Here is a 20,161-nt window from a genome sequence, read left to right as displayed (position 1 = left end):
CCCTTGGAAAAAAGGAAAACTGGGAAGCCAAAAGTAAACTTGTAGTTGGTTTTTTTCCAAATTTGAAAAATTGGCACCAAAATCATTTGGAATGATCCCTTTTTTCCAAGGGATATGGTTTTTATGCAGGGGGCCCGTTGATTTCATTTTAAAATGCCTGCTTTAAAACCCTTTGGGGAAAGACCAGTCTTTTCCCGGCAGATGATTCCGTTTCAATGGTAAAGTGTCTTTTTTTTTTGTATTTGTTAAAAACCCCAAAAAAAAGTTTGGGTTAGGGACCTGAAAAACTTGTCATTTTATCTAATCTATTGTGATATCCCAAAAATATTTAATCAGTGGGTGGTATGAGGCTGAACATTAAACTATTCTTTATTAAAACAAAATGCCTTCTTGGAAATGCACTACAATATTTCATCAGTGTCATTATTGTAAATGTATAGCTTCTACTATAGGCATATTAACTTAACAATTTTAATAACTTGGCAGACAGCTCATCTTTTCATGGTGAAAGACTAGTGTAACTTGGTCCATTCTGTACTATTAAGTTTCCCTTAAGTTGTCATAATTAATACCAGTGTATGCTACTAATTCACTATTAATGCCAGCTAGCTATAACATTTGCCAAAAGTTATGATCCACAAAATAAATGAATCCAAAGACATGAGATCAAATTAATCAACTTGTGTAAACTGTAAATGGCGAGTTTCTAGCTTTGATTTCCTTCATATATTAGGTTCAGTTTCCGTGTAACTACAAACAAGGTAAAAGGAATGCATTAAATGGCAGAATGAAAGTTTGCTTTGTTTCCTGCTTTAACTATCTGCCCCATCCTATCTGAGCACATTTTTATTTGCCTTGTTTCTATCACTTCAGATCCTGTGTTCATCCAGATGCATGTGATCCCAGACAGTGCTGAAAAGAATGATGATAAGTTGTATTTTTTCTTCCGGGAGAAGTCATTGGAAGGAGGAAGCAGTCCCAATGTGCTGTCTCGTGTTGGCCGGATATGCCTGGTATTAAATACTTTTGTTTTATTAAGAAGAAATAAAAAGAAAAATCCTGCTCATAGTACTTGAGGAGCAGTGAGCTACTCCTAACACATATTATCATCTGGCACCACAGTAGTATGAATTGCTATCAGGATACACCAGAGATATCCATTTTTTTTTAATTTTGAAAACCATGCATGGGAACCATTTGGCAATCATCTACCACTGCATGGTGATAAAAAATCTGTAAACTTAACGCTGTGTGTTTAGAATAAAAACCGAACATTTAGAATAAAAGTACAGTTATTTAAGCCTGGTGTTTCAGGTGTATGTGCAGCCTCTTGTCTTAAGTATTGAATCTTTAAAACAATCCTGATTCTGGGTTGGTTCTGGTCAAGACCCTGGCTGCATCCTGGAAAGTGGTAATAAGTCTAATTACGTAAGGCTTAAAACTCTAGCACACTTCTCTGGACGACATGTAGAAGAAGATAATAGCATGAGCAAAATTTAGCTTAAAACTCATTACATATTGTTCATTAAAGCTTACTAGCAGTCATTCAAATATATGGTTGTCAAGCCAGTGGTTTCCAAAGACAAAGACAACCCTTGAGACATTTTGAGGTGCAAAAAGCTTCTAAAACACTTGACTCACACTCATACTGCCATACTTGCAGTAACTACTATGCATACTTGGAAAGCAACTTAATAAATGACATTTGGCCTCCCCTCTCAACCAGCCTCCTTTGGGACACAAGTCTGTCACTGCACTCACACACATTTCACTGCTCATTGTAAATATTTCTTTAATTGTGTCTAATCCTCAAGCAGAGTAACAGTAAACAATGTAAACAAAGTTATTTTTTCCAAGGTTTGTGATTATTACATTCCATTTCAAAATATGTTGAAAAAGAAATAATAGGAATGAATATACAAATATTTGCATATACTGTATAACTGTGCGGAGAATATTTATAAACAGTGTGGGAGAGTTTCTAAGGGCTTACAATATATAAAAATAACCATACAAACATATGGTTTCTACTTCGCGGATTTTCACCTATCGCGGGGGGTTCTGGAATGCAACCCCTGCGATCGAGGAGGGATTACTGTAATGTGAGCACCTAACATTTTGGTACAAGTTTAATGAGTTTAGTACTAAAGTGTCATCTTTTTTTACTTAGGTTACTGCCACCCCTCCATATTATCTTGGTGATTGTAATAAACATGGGTGTCATTGAAACTGACATTTCTCTTCTACTTACTTCTTACAATGTTGTGTTATTACTTGGCACATCTGCTTTTCCTGCCCACAGGAAAGGACACACACTTAATCTGGTGCGATCCTTTGATTCTGCTCCTTTTAATTTTATTCCACTTGAATTTTATGCTTTTAATCAGAGAACTTTTACTTTTAACATTGTAGACGGGGCCCCCGGCACAGACAGACAGACATCGTATGTCCAAAACACACCGCGTCTATTCAATACGGTCCTGCACACAACACAGTGCTTCAACAGTACTCAGTCCTTCTCTTCCTTTCCGACCCTCCTCTACTCCTTTCTTCCCAAGCTTTGTCCTATTCCTCCCGACTCTGGCTCCTGAGTCGAGTGAGGACGGCTCCTTTGTAGTGCACCGAAAGTGCTCCAGGTGCCCCTTGATTAACATCCAGCAGCACTCCCGGGTGTGGCAGAAGTGCTGCGCCAGAACCCCGCTCCTCTTCTGCATGACCAGACTCTGGAGCTGTCCAGGTGCCCCTGGTCGTAGCCACGGACCCAACCGGGTTGAGCTTCTAAGCTCCAATTCCGTGGCCCCGATGTAAACCAAGGGGGCTGCCCTCTCGTGTCCCAGGGGAGGTTTTCCTGGCAGTATGCCCATTCCCCCGGTCTTCTCCTAAAAAGGGCATCCCGTCCGGGCAAGATCCCTGGCTGTCCATCACACTATTTTGGTTCAGTTAACTAAGATAAAACATTAATTTTATTTTCTTTCAAAATCCCAAAAATCTCACGAATCTCTGTCTCCTAAAAGATGTACATATTGTTTCATCATGATAAGTGGTGAACAGGGTAACCCAATTTGTATATTTTACAGGTTCAAAACTATTGTCTTTAAGCTTCTTCCAATATTTTTATTCTTTTTGAAAAATTTTCCATTTCGAATCCATTACTATTTACCAACACCTGGGCGCCACACCTTTACAAGCATCCTCATTATAGGTGAATACTATCTCGTATATCACAACATACCCAGTTTCTCAGATTTTTCTCCAGTTAATCATCTTTTAGTATCTGAACTGGTCGATAAATCTAACCTATCCATTTGTCACCTTGAACCTATTCCCACAGTTTAAGTCAATGCTGACTCACTGCCTCTTGCTTTTCCTTCACTGTTGTCACTAACATTTCCCATTCCTCTGGTATTATTCCAGACTGTGCTAATTTACAGCTGTTAACCTTGTTACCAAACCTACATATAGTAATCACAAAGCTTTCTGCAGCTTCCACCCTATGTCCAATGCTCCCCTGTCTTGCCTGGAATTTAGAACAATTTGATCTTTACCAGCTTTATGATCATTTCATCACCAATTTATATTTTGTACCTTTTCTTTCTTTCTAAACCTAGTACTGAAACAACTCTGTTAACAGTCACAAATGAGCTTTGTGCTGCTGATTCTGGATTACTAAACATTCTTATATTTCGGATCTTGTTTCAGCATTCTACACCATTTTTCACAAAATACTATTGGAATGTCATTCTTCTTTAGGAATTACTGTTGTTACTTATTCATGGTTTCGGTCAAACCTTACCTCAGGGTTCAGTACTAGACCCCTTTCTCTGCATCACTTACCCCCTTCATCTATCTTTAATTATGCATCACCATAGCCTTCTTTTTCATTATTATACTGATAATATTCACCTTTATATTTCTTCCAATACCACACAAAGCCTGACCTTTCTTTCTCTGTTTATTTTTCTCCATGAAATTAAAAGTTGAATGGCACCTCTGCACCTATAGTTTAATTCCAGGCATGAAAATTCTGGTGGGGCCATACAGACGATTAGAAAGGCACTGTCAGAAAGGGCAGAGCCATACTGAGAAGCCATGCATAGGCTGCATGTATAAGAAAGAGTGTGAGTGTAAGTGAGACAGAAAGAGATAGGACTGTAGAAAATGTGACTATAAAATGTCAGCCAAATAATATTAAGAAATCACAGAAAATAAAGATCTATCAACATATTGTTATAATGTACAATCACCAAATGATTGTATTAAAAGATGTATCAACACCAACATTAAATTCTTAACACTCAAAGCAGAAATGCAAATGGATATTCATAAATTGGGTGGCACAGTGGTAGCGCTGCTACCTCGCAGTAGGGAGATCTCGGTTCGCTTCCCAGGTCCTCCCTGCGTGGAGTTGCATATTCTCCCGTGGTTGCGTGGGTTTCCTTCGGGTGCTCTGGTTTCCTCCCACAGTCCAAAGACATGCAGGTTAGGTGCATTGGCGATCCTAAATTGTCCCTAGTTTGTGCTTGGTGTGTGGGTGTGTGCCTTACGGTGGGCTGGTGCCTGCCCGGGATTTGTTCCTGCCATGCACCCTGGGCTGGCTAGGATTGGCTCCAGCAGATCCCTGTGACTCTGTGTTAGGATATTTATCATAAATGCATTATTTTTATTCAATGGGTGCTAAATTGCATGACAATAATGGCCCTATAAACTTGATTTTACATAAGTGTAATTGAGGTGACCCATGCTAATCATAAGGACTACTCTAAAATGTACAAATTAAAACACAGTTTAAATTGCATCACAAATTATTAACTAGTGGGTCGCTTAGAAGGGAAACCCTCAAGGCCAAGCTGAAAAATTCAGGTTGCACATGTATAAACATGAGCAAAAGTATGTATTGTGATAGTGGCTTGGTTGGCGCTGTCCCACGTAGACTGACAATGGAGGCACGTGTAAACACAAACAAAAAGAACTTTTAATTTCTTTCTTCAGCCGTGAGACATGCCTTCCCCGTGTCCCACCAGCCCTAATACAGTCCCAAAATACACACAAAGAAAAATCACCCCAAATCACACTCTTTGTCTTCCACTCCTCCCAGGGCAGCTTCGTCCACCTCCTCCCAACTCTGGCACCCTGAGTAGTGGCTGCAGGCTCCTTTTATAGCCCACCCGGAAGTGCTGTAGGTGCTCGTTGACCTACTTCTGGCAGCACTTCTGGGTTTGGCTGCCCCGCCCAGACGGGCTCGTTAAGCCGTGCAGCTCTATGCAGCTCCCCTGGCAGAGGCCATGGAGCCCAACCAAGATAAGCTCCGCTGTTCCACGAAAGTGGCCCCAACGCAACCCAGGGGAGCTGCCAACAAAGGTTCCGAGGGATGTAGCGTGGCTCCCATGGCTGCTCCCCCAGATCTAGTGACAAAGGGGCGTCCTGGCCGAGCATGGATCCAGTATACATAGAATACTGTAAGGTCAAAAGGTCTGACCAAGTAACCCAGTAACAGGCTAGAAGAACCAGCCACAATGAAAATTTGAAGTACTCCAAAATATTTTTTCTAGATAAGAAACTGTATTGAGCATATACAGGTAGTCCCCTGGCTACGGACATCCGACCTACGACTTACAAGCGGGCCTCAGCTGTGACGCATGAGCCTTAGTAACTGCCGCTCTGTCATCTTCGCCTGGGAACGCTGCAGCGGTGGCTGGAGGGGCGATTTCACTGCTTGTGCAGTGTAGTGTCCCTCAGGCGGCTCCCGGCAAGCGGTGACCTGTGCTCCATAGTCACTGGGGCCACAGCTATCGCTCGTGTGCAAAACGGAGGCTTGATGGGGCAGTTCGCTGCCCGCCCACTACGCCACTGCAGCTACTGCTCTTGATTGGGCGCAGGCTGGATGGAGTGGAGGGGCGTTCACTGCCCGCCCACCACACTTGGCTGCCCTGTTCATTCTCGGTGGGTGGCTGGTAATGCTGCAAGCGGTGACCTGGTTGAGGATGAGCGGAGGCCATTGAGGGTGAACGGGGCAAGCGGGGGTAGCATTGTAGGGTGGCTGCCTGTTGAATGGGGGCAGTGGTGAGCAATTCACTACCCACCTTTGGCGCACCTTGTTCTTCTCACTGGGTGGATGCTGCAGGCAGCATACTGTAGTGGAGGTGATTTTGTGGTGGGCGGGTAGTGAACTGCCCTCGCCACCCCATTCATTCTCATTAGCAAGCCTGCTTGTACTGTTACACACATAGCAGGAAGTTGTCTCTTGTTAGTACACGAGACGTGTTGACAACAGGTGCCTTCCTGCTGTGATAGCGTGTACAGTGCTGTGCAGAAGAGCTCATCTTAACCTTTTGTCTTCACCCTTCAACAATGTCTCTGAAACACAAATCTGATGCAAGTGCTGGTGATACAGTAAATAAGAGGAAAACCATCACCATTGAAAATAAAGTAGAAATAATAAAAGGTCAGAGAGAGGTAAAACTCCATCATTCATTGGCAGAGCACTTGATTACAGTGGTCAACAATCTATATATATAATTCACTAAGGCAAGACACCCATGGAAGGCAAGACAACCATGAAAAGCACGCGGAAGGCGTGAATTCACTAAGCGCCGACAAGTGAGACACCTATGGCCGCAGGAAGGAGCCACGCCCACCAACTCAAAACCAATGGATCACGACGACAACTCGCAGGGCCACGTTCACCAACTCGGACGCGAGGACATAGAAAAAATGGCGTCATTTATATTCGTCTGTCGTAGAGGCCACATGCAGTGCAGGTCAGGTTAATGTCATGCACCTTGAGCTATGTTGACTGTTCATAGAGAGGCATGTTTCGTGGAGGTGAATCGCCATATGCAGCGTGTGAAGCGGTTTGCGAGTGCTATCCCATGGGATCCTTAAAACAATCCTTTACAACTGAGGTTAAAGCACAATGAAGTAAGCAGTCTTTAAAAAACGAGTTTTCGGTTACGACGCATGACTGCATGCACCATAGCAAACTGTTTTACACGCTACATATAGCAATTCAGCAATTCGCACCGCGACAAACATGCGTCTTCTTAGATGCTCCTGCAGGAACACGGAAGACGTTTCCCTGCCCACCAACAGTCCTTTTCACGGCCGCGTCTACCCTCGCTCTCTAGGCATTCAAACTGCCTGCCCATTCGCCCAGACGCAAAAACTTACTGACCACCAAGTTAGTCACTTTCGTCTGTGGTAAGAGTCCACATGCACGTCTGAGCCACGCGGCGTTTGTTATGCTGCGGGTTCACTATTGTGTTGTATTTTGCTCTCTCCAGAGTTCCATCTTTTCATTCACTTACTGTTGTATTCTCACACCAACCCGTTTTAGACATCCGTGTCTTTCCAGAAGTGTTTAGCATTCAATAAATAATTATGCATGACATTGAGCGCGTGTCTGCCCGGCGTGGGTAAGCCATTGAACCCCATTCGGGCTGCAAACCATGGAATTCCCACTAAGTGTGACTCATACGCTCCCACTGGTTGCGTCCCAACCCTTTGTACACACCCCCTTCCCACCTCGCTACTACCGTGGTCGGGTGTCTTGGTGGATTATATATAGAAAAGCAGCCAAAACCGCACAGAGCAATGAAAAGTCTACGTCAGTCACAGGTACATCTGGACTGTGTAAAGTCGACAACGACTCAAGTGACGAGTTGGAGGTGGGCACATGGCGGGCAGTGCATACTGAATGAAATCAGCAGACTAGCATGATGGACGGAGCTGAATGGACGTCCTTCTCCTCTCCTCCCGTTCCAGACTCCGCTCCGTGCTCCCCCATCCCTCCGTCTGGCAGGAGAAGGCGCAAGGACAGTCCGCCAGTTTTCAGTGACGAACGATTGTGTGTTGGTTCGTTCCGTGCATTGTTACAATGTTGCTTTTCTTGCTGATTTATTACATTACCGATTTTTCAAATGTTAATTTTCTCCCTGTGCTTAAAATCATTAAAAACGGCCTGATTATGTAGTATGGTACGCACGGGTTGGCTAGTAGCATTTATTAAAATAATGGACCTGTTCTGACAAATTCAACTTAGGTACAAACCTACAGTCCCTATCTCGTACATAACCCGGGGACTGACTGTAATGGAAAATTAGAAAAAAGTTGATTATGGCGACTAACTTCAGTTTGTGAAAAAACATTGCAACAATTTCTTAAACTTTTGAGGCAAGTTTACTACTGATGTAATTTATGCACAACAGCGCTATCTTCTGGAAGAGTTGGGGGCAGTACCCCACTTGCCCTTAATCCAGAGACTCCAGTTCACAAGTTAATAAGCTTGTTGTATTGGACATTCCTCATTATATGAATCCCATATTAATTTTGTAGCTTATTTTGCTTTATATTATCTCGATAACATGTCAAGGCTCCATCCTTTACCATCCCATTCTGCACCTCAGAGATTAATTCATATACAGGTAGTCCTCAGGTTACGGACGTCCGACCTACTACATATGAACGGGGCCACAGCTGTGATGCATACGCCTCAGTAACTGCCGCTCCATCATCTTTGGCCTGGGGCGCTGCAAGCGTGGCTGGATGGAGGCTGAAGGTGGGTGATTTCACTGTCCACGCAGGTGTTGTGTCCCTCAGGTGGCTCCCGGCAGCAAGCGTTTTCACTGCCGCCCACCACACACTGCCCCATTCATTCTCGTGGGCTGGTATTGCTGCAAGCGGTGACCTGGTTGTGGTTGAATGGATGGATAAGTTAGCCATAATGCCCCCCTTTCCTTGTGTGTCTTGTTGCCTTTCTTCATTGGATATTCTAGCCCTTATGTCCCTTTTTCTTTGTGTGTCTTGTTGCCTTTATTTATCAGCCCTCATGTGGATGCCTGACAACATTACACCTGGGCATGGACACTGGTGTGTCCTGATGTTTTGTAGTTTTATATATAAATATATTTTAATAGCAATCTATAGATTACTATTATAATATATTTAGAAAATAGTTACTTTATTAAAATATATAGACTGTATATTGATGTAAGTGGTACATATACATAGTATTACTAGTAAATGGACATTTGAAAAAATACAATATCTGGTAGTTTTTAGTGTTGGCTTTTTGTAAAAAATAATACTATTTTTATGATATATAAATCTTGTCTTAACTCTAACTGTCTGTCTTATATTAAGTGCCTCCTTTATGCTTCTGTTGTTCATTGTTCAACATTTTGAAAAGCTATATCTTTTTCTGTTGCCTAGAATGATGATGGAGGGCAGCGCTCTCTAGTGAACAAGTGGACCACTTTCCTTAAAGCAAGACTAGTGTGCTCTGTCATTGGAGAGGATGGAGTAGAGACGTATTTTGATGATCTCAGTTAGTACACCTTTACTAAAACTATATATTGGCCTACCTTTTGATTATGTCTACATCTTATTTCATTAAGAACAAAACGAGAAGTATTTTGGAATTTTATTATTATGGAATAATACGGTAGCTGGAGTTAGAAAGTTTAAAGTGAATGTCTGGGCTCACAGTAAGTACTATAACCAACCTTCACTTTATCTATATACTATTCATGGATGTACAGCTACTTGTGGAAGTCAGATTCACCATGACAGGGCTGGCATCACACGTCAAGTTGGTTCTTAGTTTTATAAAAACTTTAAATTAAAAGTTGATTTGATGAAATAGTTAACTAAATGGATATTTTTACCACCATAAAATCTTGTTTTCTTTTGAATTTCTCCCCTGCACCATGGATTAACATGTTTAGAGCATTTCTGAGGCAAGCAGTCTTAAGGATTATTTAGTCTTATTTGAGTCACAAGATATCTTAGTAACACATTCTTCTAACCATAATGAGTCCATAATCTTATTATACTGAATAAAGGTTGTTGATTCAACCCTTCCTTCAACTCACCATGTGACTCTAAGCAAGTTAAATGCCACTGGTTCAAAAAGTGGTAATTCATCATGTTATTGCAAACATACTTGTGTAAATGTGCCTGTCAAATGTACAATAATAAAATAATATTCTCAAATATACTTTTAGTTTAGTTTAGTCTTGTAGGGTAGCATAAAACAGCCCTGAAAGGGTGTCTGTCCATTGCGGGATATAGTCATGTACACATTCATAGTTATACTGTATATAGCTAATCTAACTTGCATGACATAAAGATTGTGAGGGGAAACACTAGAGTACTCATGGAGAATCCCCCACAGACACTGGAAGAACATTCAGACTCCACACAGACAATGACCAGGCACTGGATTTGAGTCCAGAGAGCTGGTTTTGTGAGGCAGCAGTGGTAATCACTGCTCCACCAAGTCACCCTATCATCATTATCATCATATTAATTTTAAATAATAGCAGAGGCTTTGTGTACTGATAATATCACCTGCATTTGAGTTGTTGTGACAAAATAAAATTTCCAACAATGAATTCAACATGTTTTTATTTAGATAAACTGAACTAATAAAGAGGATGGTTATTATTACATGCGCCAAGAGCACTTTTTGGTTCACTGGGAAGGCAGGTTTAGCTTTTATGTCTGTAACTGATACTTCATATTACTAAAATTAATGAGCTCATCATTATTGTTTATACCAACTGCAATATCTGTAACTGGAATTCAATTAAGATATTTTCATGAAATTGAACAATAAATAGACAATAACACAATAGTATAATCTACTAGGCTCACCCGTTTTAAGGCGACCGACTTTTAAGTTGACCACTTCTTAAGGCAATTCAATATGTAGATCAATTTGATATTTTATACAAACTCATTAATTTGGTTATATTGCATTTGGCGGTATTACTTTAATACTCGTAGTTTCTGTTATTTTTGTGATGAAATTTCAACTTTTTTCTATATTGAGTCGCCCTTTTGAACCCCCCTGATATTTACTACGCGGTGAGGCATTTGTACTCCATCAACATTAATTATTTCCAGAGACATAATTTTGTCTATTTTTCCAGCGCATCACGCACAAAAGCAAGGGAACGATGGGAGCACCAGAACTCTGCTCACATCATGTCGCTTCGTACCGCAAGCTGCAAGTAGTAAGCCTGTGATAAGCGGAATACCGCTACGCTTTCCACTCACGGGACGGAAGGACAATCCCGACCGCTTTTATATAGTAAGAAGAAGAAGAAGATATCGCACAGTCTGGGTAGAAAATCATCTTTTACCTGGAAAAGCGAAACTACAAATCCCATCGTGCATTGCAAAATGGGCGGGCGTGTGAAACTCAGCGCCTGCGTAGCACTCACGGAGACGGAAGGACAATCCCGACCGCTTTTATGTAGAAGTCTCTCAAATGAGTCAGCAGGATTACTTAGAGACTGATTATAGTTGTTGTAGATTGTTAAGGGTATCTTTATTATCTACCTTTTATGAAGAAATATTTGAGACTGAACCATTATTTCTAACTCCTTAATCCTATCTTGAGCCACAGATAGTCTGAGACTATCCTGTCCTAATTAGACACAAGGGGAGGAAACACCCCTGGATTAGCATCATTTCATTTCAGGACACAGTCATGCGCCATCCTGAGCTGTCTATTAACCTAAGATACACATTTTTGAAATATGGTAGTAAAGCCATTATTAGAATCATTTAGTGTAATTTTTTCTTGAACTTAGTTTTCGCAGATTTCATTCTCCATTATTTAGTAATGAGTACGGGGCTGACACTGAGGTAGCTGCATCATTTCAGCATGCTATGTTGTGAAACTGGTTGTAACTAAAACTTGCAGCCACATGCAGTCTCCAGCACTGAGTGAAAGAACTACTGATCTAAACGTTTTATTCCATGACTCCTAGATAACCTCTGTTATCTTTTCTAAATCCAGTCTTTACTTGAGTTAAAATTGACTCCACTCTGCTGTTATATATTTTGTTTTTTAGTCTTCTCTTTTCTAAAGCAATAGGACGTAATTTGTACTTACTGAAATCTAGAGTATTAAAACCTTGGTTAAGCAGCAAATTTAAAATTAAATGTTAACTGGCTTCCTTACAAATTATGTAAATTAATGATAGGCCTAGGGTCACTTTTGCTTATTTTGTCATGTACTGTAGCTCTTGAAACTAAAACCACATACTTTGTTTATGGCAGGAGACATGTTTATCCAGCCAACCCAAGATGAGCAATCCGTACTATATGCAGTATTCTCAACAACGGGTGAGTAGCCTCTCTACCTTTAAAGTCTTGTATGTATATGTTTTAAAATAATGAGTATGTTTTGCATATGTTTTTCTTTTTCCTTTCTAACAGTGTAGGCTTATTTTTGCATTTTATTAAGTCTGCTGAAAGGCACCAAGTTTACTTTAATAACATGCACAGTAAAATCGCTAATGTTAAATTAACACTTGAAGGTGTATGTATGAAAAAAATGTTTAACCGTTTAAATCAACACAATAAGATTCAATCAAAAACTTGAGAATTTGCTGTGTCTATTGCTTTTAACATTTCTTCTAACTGGTTTTAGAATAATATTATTTATTAGCAAAATAATCTAAGTACTTCTTCTTACGCAGGGAACTGGTGAGAAGAGGAGAGACTTTATCATATATTTCACAAAACCTTTTGTTTTCGTCCTTGTCAGACCTGGTGGTTTCAACCAGGCAGTGACTTTCTTAAGCAAATATCAAAACTCAGAGAACAAAGGTGAAAAATTAGAAAATAGATGATAATATCAGTGGAGACAATATGTTCATTATTAAGTCTATAAAAGAACAGTGTAGAACAAGAGATTAGAAATGTTTTATAGGTTGGCCTGTCCATTTTCATTATGTATACATATTCTGAAGTCATTAAAGCATTCTTCCTGTCAAACTACAGGAAACATCATCACTTGTTTAACACGATAAAATGTGATGAAGGCACAATACACACATGTGGGTTTGCACTGGGCAGAACCAGTCATTTTATAACTATGAAGACCATAACATTCTCTGGTATTTTTTCAGATACCATTAGTTATTGTTAAATTCATAAGGAATCAGATGGAAACCACAGATCATTATTGTTGCTCTCTTACAGGTCTGTCTTTAAGGGATCAGCTGTATGTGTCTATTCCATGTCTGACATTGGACAGTCTTCAATGGACCATTTTCGCATAAGCAGGGCCACAATTACCAGTGGACACCATATGCTGGGAAAATTCCATATCCACGTCCTGGAACTGTAAGTAGAATATGAAATATAGCACATTTTAATTTTACATTATGATCTTTAAGTACAGTGGGAGATAAGTGATGTGTATTGTGAAATTAGACAATGAGTGAGAAAATAACAATGGAACATGAAAGAGTTCCCATTGTGTTCAATTCATTAGTACAGTTCTTCTAATTTATCTTACTGGTCTGTTTATGCGTTACATGTCCATACTTGCTGGAGAATAACATGAAACTGTTATCCACAGTAAATATGGATAAGGTAACAGAAATATTCAACACTCGGTAAATACATATCAGATCAGATAAATATGAGGTGTTCATGTAAGGATATTAAATGTGAATATAAAATGGAAAATATCAAGCTGTTCTCATTATAAATTCTATATAAAAATACAATTAGTGGCAGTCTCCATACATTGTAAAAATCAAGATGTGCAATATGTGCCAGTGAGGGTACATTTGAGTTGCAAAATTGAACAAGACCTTACCAAAAAGACGCAGCTGCATGAAGAAAAAGCAACAAGTTCATCTTTGGTTGCTTTATCACTTCAGTCCAGTGCAGAGATAACTCTGAAGGCTTTATATCAAAGTATTCAAATTTCAAAAATATTCAGGTAAGATAATTAGTACATAGTAGTATTGGAAGGTTTGGAAATATTTACTAGTGAATATTTTGAAGCTACCGTGATTAAAGTGTCATTGAATTTTTGGCTGGAATGGTGAAATTTTAATTTACTAAATGCTTAAAATGTGAAGTTTCATCCTCAGACTATCTTTCTCTTTTGACTAGTGTCCAGGAGGCACATTCACTCCAGGTATACGCACCACAAAGGACTTTTCTGATGAAGTAGTGAATTTCATTCGTACACACCGCTCATGTACTTATCAGTGTATCCTTTGAATCGTCGGCCTTTGGTGGTCAGGACAGGAGTTGACTATCGTTTTACCACTATTGCCGTGGACCAGGTCGATGCTGTGGATGGCCGTTATGAAGTTCTGTTCCTTGGTACAGGTGTGTTTTCAATATTTTACATTCTCTAGGAAGCTGAAAATGTAACTTTTGAATCAATCACAGTGTTATGTATTTATTCATCTTATTAACAGTTTGTAAAACCAAACATGAATCACAAAAGGTTGAGAAGGCCAAAAAGCCACCAGTTATTTGAAACAACATTTTTCTTATCCAAAGTTCAATATTTCACATATGCCTCATCATTCTTAAGAAATTATTGTCTGTGTTTAAAGTACAGACAAATGTGCAATTTAGTAAAATTTCAAATCTAAATAATTTTACAAATCTAAAATAGAGGAATAATGTATCATAATTCCATAAATAGGTATTGTGCATTATAGGATAGTCATCAAATAATAATAGTTATAATAATTAAGAAGTTAAGGTGAAATCTAACAAATATCCAATTTTAATGTTAATAATAATAATACATTTTATTTATATTGCACTTTATATTTTAGCAATCTCAAAGTGCTACAGAGTAAAAATAAAAATCATAAAACAAGAAAATCTATTTATACTGTACCTTAACAAAATATCTTTCTAAAAGATGAGTTTTTAGATTCCGTTTAAAACATCAGTCGACTGTGGGGCTCTCAGGTAGTCAGGGAGGCGTTCCACAGTCTCGCGCACATGTTCTGAACCTGCTCAAACCAACTTAAGGGTTAAACAAACAGGCTTGATGAAGTGAATGGTCTCTTCTGGTGTGTCATCTTTCTTATGTTATTATGTAAGGGTTACAGAAGCCATGTTCACTTAAACTGAGTTAATTTACAGTAAAAAGCAGCCATTATTCTAACCGTGGAATAAGAGAGGAAACTGGAGAACCTGGAGCAGCCCACCATGGGAATCTAAACCTGGGTGGTCAGATGTGGCAAAAAAGCATTCCTTACTTTTACATAGCTGCTTATCACTTCTAATAACTTATTTGAGAATCAGAAAAAATAATTCTGTATAAGTAATTTTAAGGCAAAAGAAAAGAAAGTGAATTTACCTTAAAGCATGTTTACCTTGAAGGGAAATCATATTGTTATTTTAAGCAGTAATGCTTTCTAATGTATTTTGAATATTTGAAAGTTATATACAGTATACTATTTTTTTAAATATAATGTTATTAATTAGTGTATTGAATGTAATATTCTGTTGACAACTTTATGGATCATTTTGATTAGTATGGTTTTGTTTTTTTCCATACACATTTCTATATCCTGTGTTTCATGGTATTAGCTTGTATACATTCCCTTTTCCAGATCGTGGGACAGTGCAAAAGGTAATTGTGCTCCCTAAAGATCCCAGCACCACAGAAGAGCTCATTCTGGAGGAGGTTGAGGTGTTTAAGGTAAGAGATACATCACTATGTACAAATTCCCTTTGTGATGTTTCTCCAGTCAGATGAGTCCTTAAAAAATAGGTTAGCTTGATCCTGGCTTTGTCCTTACTGTCACAAGGAGATAGTATACTGTATATTAGAAGTTACGAGACAAATGAAAAAAGTCTGATGCAAGTAACCCTTTCGTACTATGCCCACACCTAAGTCAAATGATGTTTCTTTTTCTTTGTGCTGAACTGAAATTAATTTTATGAATGGGAAGTTCATTTGTATCTTATCTACATTTGTTTTTTTCTGAGCAGCATGGTGAAGAAGTTGGTATTGTTACCCATTTAGGGGGCTAGGTGGAATCCATCCATCCATCCATTTTCTAACCCACTGAATCCGAATAGGGTCACAGGGGTCTGCTGGAGCCAATCCCAGCCAACACAGGGCACAAGGCAGGAACCAATCCTGGGCAGGGTGCCAACCCACCGCAGGACACACACAAACACACCCACACACCAAGCACACACTAGGGCCAATTTAGAATCGCCAATCCACCTAACCTGCATGTCGTTGGATTGTGGGAGGAAACTGGAGCGCCCGGAGGAAACCCACGCAGACACAGGGAGAACATGCAAACTCCACGCAGGGAGGACCCAGGAAGCGAACCCAGGTCTCCTAACTGCGAGGCAGCAGCGCTACCACTGCGCCACCGTAGGTGGAATCTTCTTGTTTAAATGTTTTATTTTGAGCCTTCTGAGTCGACTCTGGCATCTTCATATAGTCTACAACCCATAAAAAAGTCTAAAAACCATAATCTTAATTAGTGTCTCTTGACTGCCTTGTTGTAAGTGAGTGTTCCTGTGACAAAGTGTCTCTCCATGTGTGGATTCCTACTTCATGCAACAGGTCGTTTTGTGTTTATTTGAGAAATTACCGTTATCATTTACATTAATATCAAAATATTACACTTGAAATCATTTTATATACTGGTAGTGCACAGATTTCAGTTTTCAGATTAACATTGTCAGGATCTGACTGTCAAAAATGTACACTTTATGGCTATTTGACTTTCATCATCTACTGTAAGTACAGCTATGGGCTATATTGAGTGAAATAATTAGGGTTGCTAGTTATTGATGATAACCTCAGCAATGAGACCTCTAATCTGTAAGCTAGTTATTTTCTACATGCATAAGATTCACACTGATAAAACACTCAGATGAACATCTTGCAAAACTGTTTAAAATGTGATTTAAACAATATGCTCAATGAGAATAATAAAAACACATAAACAAGTAAACAAATTAATGGCTCTTCTTCTACAAAATAACACGTTTATTTAGCTGGAATACATTCATCCATCCATTATCCAACCCTCTATATCCTAACTACAGGGTCACGGGGGTATGCTGGAGCCAAACCCAGCCAACATAGGGTGCAAGGCAGGAAACAAACCCCAGGCAGAGCGCTAGCCCACCGAGGGGGCTGGTATACAACTGTGTCCAATTTTTTTTTACATAAAATAAACCTGCCTGCGCCTTATTGGCATGCTGAAATTGGTATGTGAGTTTGTGAGGAAATCTGGATTTATTCCAAACTATTCAAAAGTGTTTCCCCCTTTCACATTTTATGGTTTAGCAATGTCTGCATTATGACATGTTTTTGCAAAATAGCATTGGTTTTAGTTTTGAACAAATGTGGATTTGTGCCATTTATTTTTTAAATCTTGTTTAATGTTGTTTGTTTTCAGACTTCGGCACCTGTCAAAACTATGAAGATATCATCAAAAAGGGTATGTCTTTCTTCATTTTTGGTATGAGGTTTCCAAAGTTACTTAACAAAAACAAAATAAGTATTTCATAAAATAATCTATTTGAGTAATCTTTTATCCCTAGGTCATTTAAAGCCACTTTTCTGAACTCAGCTTTAGATTTCTTAAATTTAAACTTAGATTTTGAAATCAGCCAAAATACCAAACCAGAGCCATCATCTGTAAATAAATCACAGTCCAATTAAAAAAAAACAGACTTTTACAAATGATGTATGTGCCATCTGAAGTAACCATGACGGTTTCTCTCTGCACACTGTATAATGCATCAGCACACATGTGAGAGGTGAGCATGCTCCTGCATATGAATGCACATAAACTGAAAACTACAAAGGGCATAAATTAGACTAAAGAAAAAACCTGAAAAGATTATGCAATATTTGGAGTACTGTATTCATGTTTAGAGGTTTCAGTGAAGAAATGACAGAGATCTCATAAACACTAAGCACATACATATGCACATTTATTTTCAGATTTATGCTGTGTTTTTCCTGTAAGGACACTTGTCATGTGTGTTACAAAATGATCATTCATTCTTATTGTCGTTCTCAAAATGCCCTCATTCTCATTATGCAACCTAGAATGTGACTACAGTTACATGATCCTCTAATAACCTGAAAATATAAGTCAGACATACACCATACTATATATAAGACCAGAACATGGATTTCATACATATGAGAAGTGAAGCAAAATAACACCTTTTATTGGCTAAGTGAACAGATTATAATATGCAAGTGTTTGAGGCAGCTCAGGTTCATTCTTCAGGCAAATTGTAGTACAGCAAATGGAGTTCCCTGTGTTTATATATAAACTAGGAAAGAAACGGCATTTGAAAACCTTCAAGTGGGTCATTTTCAATATCAAAAATTAACAGACCTCTCCAGCCTATGATTCATTCTTGATAAGATCTCTTGATAAGATAACTGTCCAACAAAGTCCTTTGAAGTTTCTGATGAGTTTTCCTTACAATGTGGATCTGTAATCAAATCGACTAGGTCAGACAGAGAGATGTAAATAATCCTCATATCTGATTATAAAACTCTTGTCTCTATTTAAACCATGCAATTGTAATGTGTTACATTTTAAGTTTAACTTCCTGTTCCTTTCTGTCCAGCTGTGTCTTGACATGTCATTTTCTTTTGCTTTACTCATTACACCTATAATGGCTAATACAGTACATCAGCCTACTACTCTAGAAATATACTGTATTTTATGCAAAAAGATGATTGCTAATGTAATTGTTTTGTCATTGATATGAGTGTTGTTGTCATATCTATCTATATCTATACTAATAAAAGGCAAAGCCCTCACTCACTCACTCACTCACTCACTCACTGACTCATCACTAATACTCCAACTTCCCGTGTGGGTGGAAGGCTGATATTTGGCAGGTTCATTCCTTACAGCTTCCTTACAAAAGTTGGGCAGGTTTTATATCGAAATTCTACGCGTAATGGTCATAACTGGAAGCAGTTTTTCTCCATTTACTGTAATGGAGATGAGCTTCAATGCCGTGGGGGCGGAGTTTCGTGTGACATCATCACGCCTCCCACGTAATCACGCAGTACATAGAAAACCAGGAAGACCTCAAAAAGTGCTGAAGAAAACATGCATTATATAATTGAGAAGGCAGCGAAACAATAAGAAGCGGCGGTGACATATACAACCATATTCATGAGTTCTGCTACTGAAACAAAGCACGATGTAAACCCTACATTTTAAATTAAGTTCATAGACAGGCTGCCGCTGGCGTTTGTAATTTAGTGCCTGCCCATATAAGGCCGTCCGTCAGCGGCAATCCAATAGCAAACTGCCACGGGTAAATATTCACGGGTGAAGGACTGTGCTTATGGAGAGGAAGATGACATGGTCAGGGTGGTGTTTGACACAAACTCAGCGAAACTGCGAGAGAAAGTTTTAAGTGCCAGGACTAAGGTAACATTAAATACAGCCATGGACATAGCACGAGATGGCACCAGCACAGCTGGGAACCTTCGATGCATGTACACCGAGTGGCTCACGTGAACTGGCGTAGTGCACAGATAAAAGCAACAGTTCCAAAGAGCTGAACAAAAACGAATTACACAATTGAAAAGGCAGCAAAAAATATGAAGCGTCTGATACATATAAGCATATTCATAAATCCAGCTACTGCAGAAACAAAGCACACGTTGGAAAAAGTCAATGTCCCGCTAAAGGAAGACAGTGTAAAAAAAACCCGTGCATGCAGTGTGTCAGGTCTCAGATAAAGAAGAAGGCGAGCTGTTTATTGATGCAGTAAGAAACGAATCGATGAATGAAACCTGTCATCTTTACAACGATTGACAAACACGGAATGTAACTTGAACACAACACATCCTACAAATACGAACCTGATTGAAAGAAATAATAATAATCAAATCCTTGATGACAGCAACACTCAGTAACACTCACAAAACAAATACTGTATATTGACAGTCATGTTACGTTATTTTTAAAATGTTCCCTTTTCTTTTCTAGCTTTTTAACACACTACTTCTCCTGCGATACGGGTATATATATATGTATATATATATAACCCGATCTACATACTCGAATAATGGATACTTTATTCGCCATCAGTGATTGTTTTGATAAACCCATACTCAGTGTATTCATTAGATGAACGGTAAAAAGTAAGGCGAGGGAGGATGACTTATTGAGGCATGCAGGCTGTAGTGCGTCAACTCTATCTGAATTGCGATCACATTTGAAAAATATATCTTTTCAAGTTCTATTTAGTCCATATGTGTCAAACTCAAGGGCGGGCCACATCCGCCCGGCGTGTTATTATATCCGCCCGCGAGATCATTTTATATACTGTATTATTGTTATTAAAGCTCGGGTAT

At 39.2% G+C, this 20,161-nt stretch overlaps 1 pseudogene; it reads left to right on the top strand.

Annotated features, from left to right (window-relative positions):
- The first annotated feature begins 873 nt into the window (after nt 1-873).
- The window catches only part of LOC120519793, a 43,672-nt pseudogene continuing 24,384 nt past the window's right edge, over nt 874-20,161 (top strand).

This window comes from Polypterus senegalus, unplaced genomic scaffold (assembly GCF_016835505.1).
Source record: "Polypterus senegalus isolate Bchr_013 unplaced genomic scaffold, ASM1683550v1 scaffold_5881, whole genome shotgun sequence".
Lineage (NCBI taxonomy): Eukaryota > Metazoa > Chordata > Cladistia > Polypteriformes > Polypteridae > Polypterus > Polypterus senegalus.
This window is presented reverse-complemented; position numbering and strand designations above follow the sequence as displayed.